Genomic DNA, 17,150 nt, shown 5'->3' with positions numbered 1-17,150 from the left:
TACAAAAGCAGGTCAGAGGCTGGGTATTCTGCGGCGAGTGACTCACCTCCTGACTCCCCAAAGCCTTTCCACTATCTAGAAGGCACAAGTCAGGACTGTGATGGAATACTCTCCACTTGCCTGGATGACTGCAGCTCCAACAACACTCAAGAAACTCGACACCATCCAGGACAACGCAGCCCGCTTGATTGGCACCCCATCCACCACCCTAAACATTCACTCCCTTCACCACCGGCGCACTGTGGCTGCAGTGTGCACCATCCACGGGATGCACTGAAGTAACTCGCCACGACATCTTCGACAGCACCTCCCAAACCCGCGACCTCAACCACCAAGAAGGACAAGGGCAGCAGGCGCATGGGAACAACACCACCTGCAAGTTCCCCTCCAAGTCACACACCATCCCGACTTGGAAATATATCGCCGTTCCTTCATCGTCGCTGGGTCAAAATCCTGGAACTCCCTTCCGAACAGCACTGTGGGAGAACCTTCACCACACGGACTGCAGCGGTTCAAGAAGGCGGCTCAACACCACATTTTTTAAAGGCAATTAGGGATGGGCAATAAATGCTGGCCTCGCCAGCGACGCCCACATCCCAGGAACGAATCAATAAAAAGTCCTGGTTTCCTTCCATCAACGTGGGGAAATATCCACTCAAATTAGAAACTTAAAAACTTTATGATATTTGCATTCAGCAATATAAAATCGTCCCTTAGTGAATATTGAAGCAAAATTAATGTTATACTCGAAAAAAACCATTTTAGCTGCCTGAGGAAGGGGTTAACTTCTCTGCAGTGTAAAGAAGGCGGACCCGGATATCGTCAGACTCACGCTGCTTGCGTCACGCAGATTTCATATCAACTGAAAAAATGTTGCGGAATGAAAAAGAATCAAACTCAATTTTGTTTCTCCTCCCCCCACACTCTTTGTGCTGTGAAGCAATAATAACTTGCACAAATATCCTAATAAAACTAAATGGTGGAAAATAAATTTCAGCTTCTTTTCGACTTCCAATTTTTAAAACATGAGCCGTGAAAGCACAGAATTTATGTTTTTTACCCAACTTTTGTTCCTTTTGGAATTGAAAGTCTGTTAAAACATTCCTTGAACGCCTATCAGAACTGCTGATGGTCTCTGCGGACCTGAGACGCCTATATCTCGACATGATCATCTCTACATATTCTCAACACATTCTCTACATATTCTCAAAATATTCTCAACATATTCTCAACTCATTCTCGACATATGCTCAAAATATTCGCAACAGATCCTCGACATATTCTCAACACATTCACAATTTCGCCTATTATCTCCTACAAAATGTTTGAATCCTGCTATGTAAGCAGCTCCCAGCATCACCTCGCTCAGTCTGACCTTCTGGGGAAGTTTTCACTCGGCCATTTCATGATCCTCAGCGAATATCCTCCGATTCCCAGCGATCTGATGTTTTGAAGCGGGTGCTGTTTATGCATTAAGATGCCTAATGTAAACGTGAGTGGTTTCTATGGTTTATATGTTGAAAACTCCGAATCTGAATGTACGCTTTATGTGTTGAAAATACCTAATCTTATACAAAGGTATCTTGCCCATTTCCCAGCCGTTTCCCACGGAAAGGTGAACCTTCTGAGGCTTCACAGGCGTTAGATTGTCCCGGAGCAGGATTAATCTCACGGTCCCCTCAACAACTCAGCTCATAGCAGCAGCCGACTGACGGAATGTGTGACGGTCCATTGTCGAGCGAACAATCGCAGCTCTTGTTCCTGTTTGACGTTCTCTCATTCATACAACTCACTTTATAATTTAGAGGCTGGAATTCAGCGGACAGGCTTTTAGACGAATCAGAGGTAAGAATAGGCTGGATGTTAGTCAGATCTTCTTATCCCATAGAGTAGTGAGCCCCTGGAATGCATTGCCGGTCGGTGCGGTGGGTGCTGACTCTTTGCCTTCTCGAGGGATCTGAACCGGTGCATGACTGGGAAAGTGATCGCATCATATAGAAGGTGAGCGGTTTTACAGTTAACCTACACATGGCCAAAGTCATGTACTGGACTGGTTTCCATCGCCTGAGGGGGTCGGGGGAATTTTCCTGAAATTCCCCTCCTTATCGCCCTTTGATTGTTTTTGTGGTTTATCACCGCTCCCACGAGATTACACTTCCGATGGTTTCGGGCGGGGGGGAGGGGCGGATTTTATTCGTTCATGGAATGTGGGTGTCGCTGGCAAGGCCAGGATTTATTGCCCATCCTCAATTGCCCTTGAGAAGGTGGTGCTGAACCGGCATTTTGAACCGCATCAGTCCGTGTGGTGAAGGTTCTCCCACAGTAAAATGGTGATGTAGGTAGGAAGGGTCCAGTCTCGATGCTGCAGTCATGTGGGGCAGGATTAATGAACCAACTGGTCTTTTCCTGCCCGTCATGTCCGTCTGTAACCTCAGCTCGTCAAGGTGTTTTTCGTGAAGCGATCTTTACACACAAAACCGCACATGGGGCAGGGCTTGCGTCCGTCTGTAGTGAAATGTGACTCAATTCTCTCTGTGCCTCACCTTGGCCTCCTCTGAAGCTCAGGGACTCGAAATATTCTTGCTGGCCTCTGCTAAAATGCGCCTGAGCATTTCTAGTCCCGTCCAACCGCAAGCAAATTGACTGAATACGGAAGCGTTCGAAAAATGCTCCCTGAAATCGGAAGGTTTGTTGCAGCACAGCGCAAGGAGTCTCTCCCCTTCTCCGATTCTTTCTTCTCAACGCGCCCTTTCTCATTACTCTGAGTGCGGAGGCCTGGAATCATCCGTTCACCCACAGTTGCATCAGGTCCGCATACTCCACGTTTATTTGTCTGGTTGGAGCAGAAAAGGAGATGATTTTAAGTCCAGTATACAGAGAGTCAGCACCCACCACATCAGCCGGCAATGCATTCCAGAGACTCACTGCTCTCTGGGAAATGAAGAACCGCCAAACATCCAGACTCTTCTTACCTCTGTGCGGTCCAAACGCCTGTTCCCTGCTCCTCCCCAATCAATGAAACTGGATGCAATCTGAAACTGTGCACACCCACCATGGGTTGCCTCATAAAATGAGGACACTCAGTTCTTCTTTACTTGGTTAGAGGTTTGCCTCATTTGGGGGTGTAGCTCAGTGGAAGAGCGCATGTTTTGCAAGTATGAGGTGCCGGGTTCAATCCCCGGCATCTCCAAATAAATTGAATATGAATTTTTGGATTCAATTGTGAAAATATCCTCTGAGACTCCCCTCACCTTTAAACACAAGGACAGGCAAGAGTTTCTCAACCTCGCGAAAAAATGAACGCTCCGCACAGAACAAGTTTCAATCATAACCCGCACACAACGTGGAAATGGCTCCCATCTCAGGGTTGGACTGCCTGCCCAGTTATGGATTATTTCCAGTTTCACAGATTTGGGGGAAGCGGCGGACAGGCGTTCAGAGCACAATGAGGTCAAAATAGACTGAATGTTCGGCGTCAATGTGCTTCAGTGAAGTGATCTTCGAACACAAAACCATACCTGGGGCAAGTCCTGCGTCCGTCGATAGTGAAATGAGACTCAATACTCTCTCTGCCTCAGCTTACCCTCCTCTGAAGTTCAAGACCACAAATGTTCTTTCCGGCCCCTGCTACAATGTGCCTGACCATTTCTAGTCCCGTCCAACCGTAAGCAAAGTCATTGATAACGGGAGCGTTCGAAGAATGTGGACCTGAAACAGAAATGATGGTCAGCAGAGCCCGAGAAGACTCTCCCCCTCTCCCAGACTTTCTTCTCAACGCTCCCTTTCTCATTGCTCTGAGTGCCGAGTCCTGGTTTCTTCCGTTCACCCACAGTGATATCCGGTCCGAATACTTCATGTTTTATTGTCTGGTTGTAACAGAAAAGGAGATGATTTTAAACCCAGTATACAGTCAGCACCCACCACACCAGTTGGCAATGCAATCCACAGACTCACCACTCTCTGGGAAATGAAGAACCGCCGAACATCCAGACTATTCTTACCTCTGTGTAGTCTAAACGCCTGTTTCCTGCTCCTGCCCAATCTGTGAAACTGGAAATAATCGATCTCTGGGCAGAACCACCTTGGGTGGCCTCATAAAATGAGAACAATCAGTTCTTCTTTCCTTGGGGGGCGGGCTGTGTCATCTGCGGGTGTAGCTCAGTGGTAGAGCGCATGCTCCGCAAATATGAGGTCCTGGGTTGCATCTCCAGAAATATTTTTTTCACCAGAATTCCTGCGAGCGCTGCGAGTTCCAACATCTGAGGCTCCACAAGCATTAAATTGTCCCCGAGCAGGACTTCATCACACGGTCCCCTCAGCAGCTCAGCTCATCGCAGCCGCTGAATGACCGGAATGTGTGACGGTGCAATGTCGAGCGAGCAGCCCCAGCTGTTGTTCCTATTCGACGCCCTGTCATTCTTCCATCTCACTTTATGATTCAGAGGTTGGATTTCAGCACAGTAACTGACCACTAGCAATTGTATTTATTTTATTTCCTCGGACTTTTTTTTGGAAAGTTCAAAGTAAAGAGGAGCAGAAACCCCGTGAACTGAAGCAGAGGTTGAACACTGTGAGCACGTGGGACCGCTGGGCATCTCGATTTCCTGGAGAGAAGGAGCAGAAAGCTTACGTCCTTACTTCTAAAGTGCCCGCTTCTTAATTTTTCAAGCATATTTAACGGCGTGGGGGTATAGCTCAGTGGAAGAGCGCATGCTTTGCATGTATGAGGTCCCGGGTTCAATCCCCGGCATCTCCAAACTAGTTAAATTTCTAATTTTGGATTCAACTGTGAAAATAGCCGCTGAGACTCGCCTCACCTTTTAACACAAGGACAGGCAATAGTTTCTTTCCCTCGCGAAAAGATGAACTCTCCGCACAGAATATAATTTAATGGTAGCGCGCCTATAACGTTTAAATGGCTCCCATCTCAGGGTTGGGCAGCGTGCCCAGTGATAGATTATTTCCAGTTTCACAGACTGGGCCGAAGCAGCGGACAGGCGTTTGGAGCACACAGAGGTAAGAATAGTCTTGATGTTGGGAGGTTCTTCTTTTCCCAGAGAGTACTGAGCACCTGGAATGCATTCCCGGCTGGTGCAGTGGGTGCTGACTCTCCCTCCGTCTTCTCGAGGGATCTGGACCGGTTCTTGAATGGGGCAGAGATCGCATCATATAGAAGGTGAGTGGTTTTACAGTTAACCTACACATGGTCAATGTCATCCATTGAACATCGAGTCGATCACCTGAGGGAGTCGAGGAGGAATTTCCCAGAATTTCACCTCCTTATTGGCCCTGGATTATTTTTCTAGTTTGTAACCGCTCCCAGGAGATTACATGTTTCCGGTGGGTGGGTCGGATGGTGTAGGGAGGACGTGTCACGATGGTCCAGTCATGTGGAGCAGGATTAATGAACCAACTGATCTTTTCCTGCCCGTCATGTCCGTCTGTAACCCCAGCTCGTCAAGGTGTTTTTAGTGAATCGATCTTTACACACAAAACCGCACCTGGGGCAGAGCTTGCGTCCGTCTATAGTGAAATGAGACTCAATTCTCTTTGTGCCTCACCTTGCCCTCCTCTGAAGCTCAGGGACTCGCAATATTCTTGCCGGCCTCTGCTACAATGCGCCTGAGCATTTCTAGTCCCGTCCAACCGCAAGCAAAGTGACTGAATACGGAAGCGTTCGAAAAATGCTCCCTGAAATCGGAAGGTTTGTTACAGCACAGCCCAAGGAGTCTCTCCCCTTCTCCGATTCTTTCTTCTCAACGCGCCCTTTCTCATTACTCTGAGTGCGGAGGCCTGGTTTCTTCCGTTCACCCACAGCTGCAACAGGTCCGCATACTCCATGTTTAATTGTCTGGTTGGAGAAGAAAAGGAGATGATTTTAAGCCCAGTGTACAGAGAGTCAGCACCCACCACACCAGCCGGCAATGCATTCCAGAGACTCACTACTCTCTGGGAAATGAAGAACCGCCGAACATCCAGACTCTTCTTACCTCTGTGTGGTCCAAACGCCTGTTCCCTGCTCCTCCCCAATCATTGAAACTGGAAATAATCTGAAACTGTGCAAAACTCCAATATCTTGCCTCATGAAATGAGGACATTCAGTTCATCTTTACTTGGTTAGGGCTTTAAATTTCATCTGCCATGTTGTGTCTGTCCATTTCGCCAGTATGTCTATGTCCTCCTGAAGTCTGTTACCATCCTTAAATTGTTCACTGCCTGTCCTAGTTTCGTGCCATTGAAAACTTTGAAATTATACCATGTATACTCACGTCCAGGTCATTAATATATATCAAAAAGAGAAGTGCTCCTCATACTGAGCCCTGGGAAATGCCACTGAACAATTCTCTCCAGTCTGAAAAACAACCGTTCACCAATGCTCCCTGCTTTCTGTCCCATAACCGATTTTGTATCCACTCTGCCACTGTCTCTTTAATCACATGGGCTTTAATTTTGCTAACAAGTCTATTATGTGATATTTCATTCAAATGCCTTTTGAAAGTCCATATACACGACATCAACCGCACTGCCCTCATCAACCCTCTCCGTTACTTCATCAAAGAGTTCAATCAAGTTTGTCAAACACGATTTTCCTTTAACGAATTCGTGCTCACTTTCATTTATTGTGTGTGTCGATGCTTAGTTACGTTCAATAAAGGAATAATCGCAACCTATTGGTGTCAAGTCCAAATCGATGATGCAAATTGGTGACTTTAGCATTGGACCTTGACATGCGATAATCTGGTTTGAGTGAAACTAAATTCCTCGGATGGGCAAGGTGCTAAATCCAGCTCGTTAAAGTAGGAAACACGTTTCGGCGAGAGCATGAGTCTCCCCTCCGATACTGACAGTAAACCTGGAGACTATCAGGCATTTCTTTGTGATTTATTTCGCTGCCCTCCCCATTCCATGGAATTATATATTTGAGTACTTTTAATCTTTCTTTTATTCCACATCCTCCAGCGTCTTTTCATTAAGGGTGTATTAAAATTCGTTGTTTTCTACCAATGTCTGTCACTTTACATTAAATGCAGCTACCTCGTGTCAAGTTGCCTGTATCATTCTTGAATTTCTTTTATCATTTTCCTCACAGTTTACTAAACCTTGCTTAGTTTTGGAGCATATTTGGAGAATGGGCTTCTTTACCCTAAGTTCAAATCATCTCAACTAACTGGTTGTAAGAGTTTCTCCACAACTGAATATAGAGCCACTAGTCTATAAGTGTGCAATGGATGCCCCTCTCCCTCCCACGGAAAAAAAACAAAATACTGATTTCATTCCAGGACACCATAATGTCTGATCACAGGGGCTCTTTATCAATCAGCCCCAGGGAACAGACATATCACAGACCGGATGGCAAAAGGTGAAACAAGCCCTAGCCAAAGATAATATCTAATAAACCTTCATTCTAGTCATTAGCCTCAGAGAACAGTAAAACTGATTATAATCAAAGAGATAAAAGTGAAATAACAATAAAGCGTGTCATAATCACTGTTGCTGGTCTCATCTTAGAGACTGGCTAATGACTGCCTCACACTTGAACAAATCTATTTCAACGTCTGTAAATAAACCGACCAACGTTGTTCCAACGAAAAAGATTTCCAAGAATAGTTGCCAGGTCTGTCTATTATATAATTCTCTTTCTGGTACAAGAATATTCGCCAAGAAATTACTTTTGCTCATTCAGTGGACCACTAATGAAAGCATTCCAATGAAAGTCAATAACAACTCGCATTCGCAGACCGCCTTTAATGTAATAAACATTGCTAGGTGGCGTCACAGAGGCGTAAGGAACAATGGGCTTAAAACGAATAAGAAGATATCAGGAGAAGTGATGACAACCTCGTTCAAAGAGTGGGTTTAAGGAGGCTGTAAGAAATGGAAATGGAGAAATAGAAGGGATACAGAAGGGCTTTCGAGAGTACAGTATACTTATCTGAAGGAATGGCCACCAATGGTGGGATGGAGAGAGTGGAGGATGGTAAAATATAACAATAACTACTTGTATTCATGTAGCGGATTTAACATAGATAAATATCCTAAGGCGTTTCACAGAAGTAGTCACAGACAAACATGGGCCCTCGGCCAAAGATGGGGCTATTAGGAGGGAGGAGAAAAGGATGGAGCAAGAGATGGGTTTCATGGAATGTCTAAAATAAAGAAATAACTTGCATTTACATAGCGCCTCTTAGGACTTCAGGACGTTCCAAAGCGCTATACAGGCACTGAAGTACTTTTTGAAGTGTCGCCATTGTTGTAATGTCGGACACGTGACAATTTACACACAGAAAGCTCCCACCAACAGGAATGATACAATGACAAGATAATCTGTTTTAGTGATGTTGGTTGAGGAATAGGTATTGGCCAGCACACGGAGGCGTACTCTCCTGCTCTTCTTCAGATATTGCCCTGGGATCTTTTACATCCACCTGAGAAGGCAGAATTGTTCTGGGTTTAACATCTCATTGGAAAGACGGCATCTCCGACAGTACAGCGCTTGCTCACTACTTCTCCGCATTATCAGCCTGGATTATATGTTCAAGTCTGATAATGTAACTCAAACTCACATGTTTCCTCGTCAGAGTCGAGACTGCTACCATTGAACCACGTCTGACACCTGAAAGAGGGAGAGGGAGATGGAGGGGCTTAGGGAGGGCATTCTGGAGCGTGGTTATGGCTGTCAAAATTAGGGCACAAGCGGCCAAAGGTGGAGAATCTGAGTATTTGGTAAGGGCCGTCAGGCTAGAAGAGGTTACAGAGATAGGGAGGGGTGAGGCCCTGAGGATTTAGTGTAAGAAAGAATAAACATAAAGTGCATGCTTCGGAGACTGGAAGCCAATGCAGATCACTAAGGACTTGGGTGATTGGTGAGTGCTTAATTTATCAAAAAGAGAGGGTGCGGATGAAATCCGTTTGAAGGATGTGGAGATTGTGGGGTCAAAATCATGACTTCCCAGTTTTTAACTCGATGATATCGTGGCTCATCTAAAACAGATTATTGCTCTGACAACACAAAGACATTGGAAGGGTCAAGAGAGGCGATGGTTTTGTCAGCGTACATCTGAAAGCCGGTCCATATCTGCGGACAATGTCACCAAAGGGCAGTTGAGAATGAGGAAGAGGAGGGAACCAAGGATTGAACCTTTAGAGACATCAGATACAACGGTGATAGGGTGGGAAGAGAAGCTCCTCCTGGCTATGATCAGATAGGTGAGTGGAACCAAGCGAGGGTACACAAAAGGCCAATGATCGATGAAAGATGAGATCACGGGTGGATTTCCTGCACATATGGAGGAGAGGGCGGAGATGGGGAGGGGTGGACCACGGTGGGATTTAAACTCCAAATAAAAAAAATCAAATGTTAGGCGATCGGGAACTGGGAGTCAGTGAGGGTCAGTGGGCTGAGCAGGACGTGTTGCTGGTTGGAAGGTGAAGGTTGCGTAGCCAGCCAGGAGTGAACTGGAGGAATGGAGTCTGGAGAGAACGGAGGCATTGATGACGGTTTCAAAGGCAATGGACTGAGGAAGGAATGAAGGCGAGTGAGGGAAGCACGGGGCCTTTGTGATGGAGGTCAAATAAGGTGTGAGCTAAGCTTGGGGTTACATGGGAGCAATTTTACTGGAGCCGTCAATCAATATGAAATAAACGGGTGAGCATCTGCAGTAAAATAACGGAGATAGGAATGGCAATGAAACTCGTTCAGTGTCCGACACCAAATATCACCCACAGTCATTTCTCTTCTGCAATCATAAGCGTGGCCTTTAACTGTCTCAGTGTCAGAGACTCAACGTTATATATTAACTGGGAAACTACAGGAACAGAGTGAAACGGGTCTGCTTGTGTCCCTGGATTCATTGTACATCTGGTGAAATCTGTAAAATTTTTTAATGGATCGGCAGGAGTGAACATGGTCAATACAATTAAAATAAACTGTAAATGAAGCCGCTCATTGTTGTTGGACCAGTCCTTTCTGAGCCCAGCTTTTAACTTTACTCCTGAGAGAGGTCTCATTAAGATAATGTCCTGGATTTTGAGATGTTTGTGATGTACCCACGTCATCATTTACATTGGAGACAAAGCTACTGATGTAATGTGTTTGTTCAAATGACTGTAACTAATAGCAATGATCAGGGGTATAATCGTGTCAGTGGAGATTTATCCCCTCTATAAATCAGGGCTCGTTGAAATATATCAGCTCAGAGTGTCTGCCGGAGCTGCGGTTTTCAGATCAGCAGAAGTCGCCGTTTCTGAAAGAAATGGGATATCCAGTGATGTTTCAGATAGAACGCATTTACTATCCTGTTCTTGCAGCCATTGGAGTTCCGGGTAAGTCGTTATCTTATCAATGAATGTTGTAGATCGGTGTTAACTGTGCTGCTGTACTTTTTAAATTATATTTTCTCCCACCGTGTTTTACGCAGCGGCTTGTTCTGTTCTAACTGTTAGACCCTGGTTAGACCGCACCTGGATTACTGTGAACAGTTCTGGGCACCGCACCTTCGGAAGGACATCTTGGCCTTGGAGGGAGTGCAGCGTAGGTTTACTAGAATGATACCCGTACTTCAAGGGTTAAGTTACGAGGAGAGATTACACAAATTGGGGTTGTATTCTCTGGAGCTTCGAAGGTTAGGGGGTGATCTGATCGAAGTTTATCAGATATTAAGGGGAACGGATAGGGTGGATAGAGAGAAACTATTTCCGCTGGTTGGGGAATTTAGGAATCGGGGGCAGAGTCTAAAAATTAGAGCCAGACCTTTCAGGAGCGAGATTGGAAAACATTTCGACACACAAAGGGTTTTTGAATTTGGAACTCTCTTCCGCAAATGGCAATTGATACCAGCTCGATTGCTAAATTTAAATCAGAGATAGATAGCTTTTTGGCAACCAAAGGTATTAAGGGATATGGGCCAAAGGCAGGTATATGGAGTTCGATCACAGATCAGCCATGATCATATCAAATGGCGGAGCAGGCACAAGGGGCTGAATGGCCTACTCCTGTTCCTATGTTCCTAACAGTTGAATGATGGAATGTTTAATTTCTCTGCTCCTTCAGTCTTTTAGGAGCTGCATTATATCTTTCACATCTCATTCTCTGCTTCACTGTGGATTAATTCACTGTAAAATGTAATGTTTTGAGGTAATGGTGTCTCAGTTTGCACTTTATCTGTTGGAATCATGAGCCCTTCAATTTATCTGTAGATTTTTAGCAGCAGCGGTGATGTTGGCGTTTTGTTAATTGAACAATGCCGCCATCTAACGCTGTAATTTATAATTACAGGAGGAGGAATATCAATTAGTGTGAGGTGTGTCTGGAAGAGGCATTCGATTCTGTTTATTCCATGCATTTTAGATGAAGTGGACAGTGGAGACGAACAGGTGGAGACTTGGATGATCCGTAGAAACATTAAACTATTCACAGAGGATTCACCATTTAACCAACTAACACTGAGAATAGAATCGTTGGAACACGGGGCTGGTGAAGAGAAAACAGGCGCAGGATGTTAGGATTTACTCGGATATGAAAAGGGCCATTGAGAAGGAGAGTAGAGCGAGCGCGGAGAGATAGAGAGGAGCGATAGAGAATGTGGCTGCGAAGGAAAACGAGAGGAAGGGGGAATAGGATCGAGAGGAAGTCATAGGGAAATCGAGAGAATGCGAGAGGGAGAGAGAGAGAGCAGTAGAGGTGTGAATAATTCATCGGAATGATTTACTGAAACTTCCGGTACAATTATGAGGAGGAAATGTGACTTCAAGGCATTATTAGGATGTTGTCAGTTTGTAAGAGTTTTATTGTACTCGCGCCGGGTGTGTTTATCGCTATCAGGTCCTCAGTCTGTTTATGTGAATATGCCGTTTACTTCATTACTGACTGAATACATAAAAATAATTGAACTGCATTTAAAGAATAAAATCATTGATTTCTTGATCGCATTGTATTATTAGGATACGATATTCTAGAAACGACACGTCAACTTAATTCAATAAAGAGCGAGGCTAATTCAGTTGATGTATTTTCATTTAGCTTTAATTGAATGTGCAAAGTAAATTCATTAAAAACATTCCTGAACCAACGATGTGTTCCCTGACATCAATAACCCATGAAATTAAAGGTTGCATTCATTAACTGCGTTGTGTTACTGGGATCTATAGATTCAATTTCCTCCGATACTCTGCTGCAGAATCTCCCTGTGAATCTTCGTCTCTCATCCCACTGCATTGAATCCTGTCTCCTCCTCCATTGCTTCAGTTTCTCCACTTTCCCAAATCATCTGCTACAGACTCCCCTCCACCTCCTACATGGCATTTTTCTTGTCCCCCTGCAAATCTCACACACTGACTCGGCCTCCAGCTGCATCTTCCAATCCGATCCGAAGCCACAAAAACATCGCCGCGGATCTCGGTGTTTCCCGTGTTGTCCCGGCCCCTTTAGGCTCTGTTAACCCAGAGCAACAAACCAGAAGCACCCACCACCGCCAACCCCACCCCACCCCCGACCCAACCCGCCCGCTCACATTATCGGCCTTCGCTTAGTTTCTTGTCCATCTGGAGCCAAAATCCAGATTTTATCCGTTGGATCCCCAGTCCGTAAAACCTCTTCTCCCTTCCCCACCGGCACTGCACCCTCACTGGACCCTTCCAGTGGATCGGGTGCTCACTTTATTCACTTTCTGTATCAATTCCACAATTCATGATTGTAATTAAAACATTTCGCTGCCCGAAAGCGCTGCCCAGGTCCGTGAATCAGTTTCCAACGTTTGATACAACAAAAAAGCTACAAATTTCACGCTACATGTTGTCAAAGTGCTGCTTTGGCTCCAGGTCTCATCAGTAATTTCTCTGCTTCATTTTCTCTCTCTTACAGTTAACTTGGTGGCGATTGTGATCCTGTCCCGAGGAAAGTGCGGACTGTCCAAATGTATCACTCGCTACCTGGTGGCCATGGCAGTGGGAGATCTACTGGTTGTTCTTACAGACGTCACAATGACGCGCATTATTCATATTCATTTCCCAGTTTCATTCTTGACCATTACCCCCGTGTGCCGTCTCATTGCCATCCTGAGTTTTGCAGTCACAGCGGCCTCTGTCTGGTTCACAGTCGCTTTCACCTTTGATCGATTTGTGGCCATTTGTTGTCAGAAGCTGAAAACAAAATATTGCACCGAGAAAACAGCGGCTGTGGTTCTGGGAACAGTGAGTGTGCTGAGCTTTTCACTAAACATTCCCTGGTACTTTGTATTTGACCCGGAATATATAATGGAAAATGTTGCCCGGGGTTGTGTCTTGAAACCGACATTTTTCACTTCACCCGCATGGGCAGCGTTTGACTTGTTTAATCTTGTGTTAACTCTTTGTCTCCCATTCATTCTGATTTTGCTGTTCAATGTTCTCACCGCCAGGCACATTTTAGCGGTTAGTAGAGTTCGCAGGGGACTCCGGGGCCGCAGCAATGGAGATAATCACAAGGATCCAGAGATGGAGAACCGAAGGAAATCAATCATTTTACTCTTCAGTATTTCAGGCAGTTTTATATTGTTACTGAGTACAATCGTTTTTTATGTTATCTCTCTGCATATAACAAATGCCCAGTACTATACGGCCAGTGACATTGAATCGGCTGGATTCATGCTTCAACTTCTCAGTTCCTGCACCAACACGTGTATTTATGCTGTGACCCAGACTAAATTTAGAGAGGAGCTACGAACGGGATGAAATACCCACTGAATCTAATTGTTAGATTCGTTAAATCATAGAAATACCTGAAGACTTTTCATCTTAAATTAACAAAAATTCGCCTATTAGAGTAGATTTTCACATTTGGTGGTGGCATATGACGGGCGGTAACGGATTGGGCGCCCATTATTCGCCGCGTCTGATTTTACCATCCATTGACATCAATGAGTTCACTAAAATAATTGATATCAATCCAATACTTTAAATAAATTTGGAAATACCAGACAGGAATTATATTTTACCCGACAAATGCAGTGTTGTGAAATGATACAAAATATGATTCTAACATGAAATTGTTTGCTGTTATTAGTCTGGAAATAATTTGATTTCAATATTAAATGTTTAATCCTGAAATTAATAAAATCAAATCCTCCTTTTCGGTTGATGATTATTTCCCATCACACACACTGCCCGGTGGGATGGACTGAGGGTGAGCTGTCAGGGTCTGAAAGCGTCCTGTTCATTGGGACATTTGTTTTGACCAGAACATAATAATAATGGACCAACACCCGGACCGTTACTAACTGGTAAAATATTAATGTAATTTGAAACTCCAGTGGGGAGTTCCGGAGATCGTTCCCTCTCTGAGCTGCTGTGCCGCAATGTTTACTCAGTGGAACTGGTTCTGGAATCTCAGATCAAGTTCCTTGGTGTCATCCTAGAGGCAGGGTATGGTCTGTGGACCAGGATAAAGTCAAGGTTATCATCTCCTTACTACGGACCACAGATGAGACCTCCCTGCACTTTTTTTCTGGGTATGACAGGTTGTGTGGGGATTTTATCTGTGACGAAATGGAAATTGCCGCTCCCCTGTATGGGCTACTTCGAGCGGGAGTTGAACGGCAGTGGACACAGAGCCACCTCAACATTATCCCCACCCTTAATGCTAGACTTCTTATTGGTCCGATGCTTGCCGCCCCCATTATACAAAGGACTGTGCCCTTTATCCCCGTTCCCGATCTGAGAGTTCCGTCGCCATGCTTAGGTGGGTCCATCATGCTTATACCAATCCCATTAATTTTACATCGACTCCTTTCCATGGAGCTGAGCTAAACTACACAGAATGAACGAACAGGCACCAGAATTTAGCTTCCATGATGGTGAAAAGGCCCATCCCAATACAGTCTTGCCTGCACACTGCAATTCATCACCACCGTGAACTGCCCTCGAGGCTCAGCAGAGACAAAGCCATCCTCCATCTCCTGGTGGACTTCCCCTTCGCGCAGAAGATGTGGAAAGAGATGCGTTGGTATCTGTCCCAGTTCATCCCCAACAGATAGGTAACACAGGACCCTGTGCTCTATGAGTTGTTCCCCGGGACGCGCACCAAAACGGATATCAACTGCTGCTGGAAGACCATCAACTCGGTGAAGGAGGCCGTTTTGTCGGCTCGAAACTTGCTGGTCTTACAACTGCAGGAGCTATCCACGACCGAGTGTTGCCGACTGGCATGCTCCACGGTCCATGAGTACAAGCTGTGGGACGCACTGAGCCACGCTCCTGGCTACACAAAGGCTCCATGGGGAAAGGCCACCGTGTAAGGCCATTTCACCTTGTATCGTACAGCACGTATTTGAAGCTATGTCCTGTGTTTTGGATTGTAATGGCCAGATCATAGTGTGTAAGTTTTGTATTGTATTGTTTTGAATTGTAATAATAGAATGGTACTGTGTATGATCTGTATTGTATTGTTTTGAATTGTAATAATGGAATGGAAGTGTGCATGATCTGTATTGTATTGTTTTGAATTGTAATAATGGAATGGTCGTGTGTACGATCTGTATTGTATTGTGTTGAATTGTAATGATGGAATGGTCGTGTGTACGATCTGTATTGTATTGTGTTGAATTGTAATGATGGAATGGTCGTGTGTACGATCTGTATTGTATTGTGTTGAATTGTAATGATGGAATGGTAGTGTGTATGATATGTATTGTATAGTTTTGAGGTGTAACTGTGATATTTACATTGAACTGTGTGCATCCATAAATTTTAAGCAATAAATATTATTTTGAAATATCAAAATATCCAGTTTGTACTGGACAGTGAACAGTGGAAATACAGCCTGACAGTAAAGATGTGGGGAGTTATACAAAGAGCATCTATTGCACGCACCAGGTGAGAAATAGGAATATTTTCTCAATGGTGAGAAACTAGTGACCGTAGAAGAGTAAAGGGATTTGGGTGCCCAGGTACTACAATCAATAAAAACTGGTGAACATGTTCAAAAAAAAAAATGATCCCAATTTCTGGGCTGTCATATCCCAAAGTACCGCTATCAGGCACTTAGCCAACTCTCTGGAATTTGCTGATACAATCAGGCCCCACTGCCTCCCTCGCTGGTCCATTCCATACATCCAGAACCCTCTGCATTAAAAAGGTTACATTCAAACATTCTGCTCATCCTATGCCCCAGGTAGAGAAGACTAACAGTGGCAGCAGGACCATTTGTGAGTTTGGACATTTCTGCTTTAAATTCAAATTGCTGTGTTTGCAATTCTTCCTTCTTTTTGTACATTTCTGTTCAGATTTAATTTTGCAGATTTTGCATTTTAAATAAATTCTCCAAACCCTGTGGGCAGTGAGTGCTGATTTTGGGCCCTTTGATTGACAGCTCTCTCCCCCACCCCCGCCGCTCCCCCCCCCCGACGACCCTCCCCATGGCGGACTCCTCCCATTACGTGGCAGCCGGAAGCGTCACCCACCTTTGCGCGCTAACGTCATGACGCGTACGTGCTGCTCGGGTCGGTGGGCTGCCGCGCATGTGCCGCGCGATAACCAGTGCCACGTTCCCTTCGCAACAGACCTGTCGCGGGAGGATGATGTTGGCGGCCTCGGACCGGCGGGCGGGCACTGCTGTATGCGGGGCGAGGCCGACAGAGGGAGGGCCCACTCCCGGTGCTGGGACACTCAGTCCTGTTAAACATACAGTCATTGCTGGGACACTCTGTCCTGTTATACACACAGTCAGTGCTGGTACACTCAGTCCTGTCATACACACAGTCAGTGCTGGGACACTCAGTCCTGTTATACACACAGTCAGTGCTGGGACACTCAGCCCTGTTATACACACAGTCAGTGCTGGGACACTCAGTCCTGTTATACACACAGTCAGTGCTCTGACACTCAGTCCTGTTAAACACACAGTCAGTGCTGGGACACTCAGTCCTCTTATACACACAGTCAGTGCTGGGACACTCTGTCCTGTTATACACACAGTCATTGCTGGGACACACAGTCCTGTAAAACACACAGTCAGTGCTCTGACACTCAGTCCTGTTATACACACTGTTAATGCTGGGATACTCTGTCCTGTTATACACACAGTCGGTGCTGGGAAAATCAGTCCTGTTATCCAGTCAGTGCTGGGGCACTCAGTCCTGCTATACCTACACTCAGCGCTGAAACCCTCAGTCCTGTTA

The 17,150-nt window shown here is 45.4% G+C and overlaps 2 non-coding genes across 2 annotated transcripts; both read left to right on the top strand.

Annotated features, from left to right (window-relative positions):
* The first annotated feature begins 3,118 nt into the window (after positions 1–3,118).
* On the top strand, positions 3,119–3,190 carry trnaa-ugc (transfer RNA alanine (anticodon UGC)). The gene has a single exon. It is a non-coding gene; the product is annotated as a tRNA-Ala (tRNA).
* A 1,494-nt stretch (positions 3,191–4,684) lies between these two features.
* trnaa-ugc (transfer RNA alanine (anticodon UGC)) lies at positions 4,685–4,756 on the top strand. Its single transcript has one exon. It is a non-coding gene; the product is annotated as a tRNA-Ala (tRNA).
* Positions 4,757–17,150: the final 12,394 nt, after the last annotated feature.

This window comes from Heptranchias perlo, unplaced genomic scaffold (genome assembly GCF_035084215.1).
Source record: "Heptranchias perlo isolate sHepPer1 unplaced genomic scaffold, sHepPer1.hap1 HAP1_SCAFFOLD_43, whole genome shotgun sequence".
Classification (NCBI taxonomy): domain Eukaryota; kingdom Metazoa; phylum Chordata; class Chondrichthyes; order Hexanchiformes; family Hexanchidae; genus Heptranchias; species Heptranchias perlo.
The sequence above is the reverse complement of the archived record's forward strand: the minus strand, read 5'-3'. Positions and strand labels throughout refer to the sequence as shown.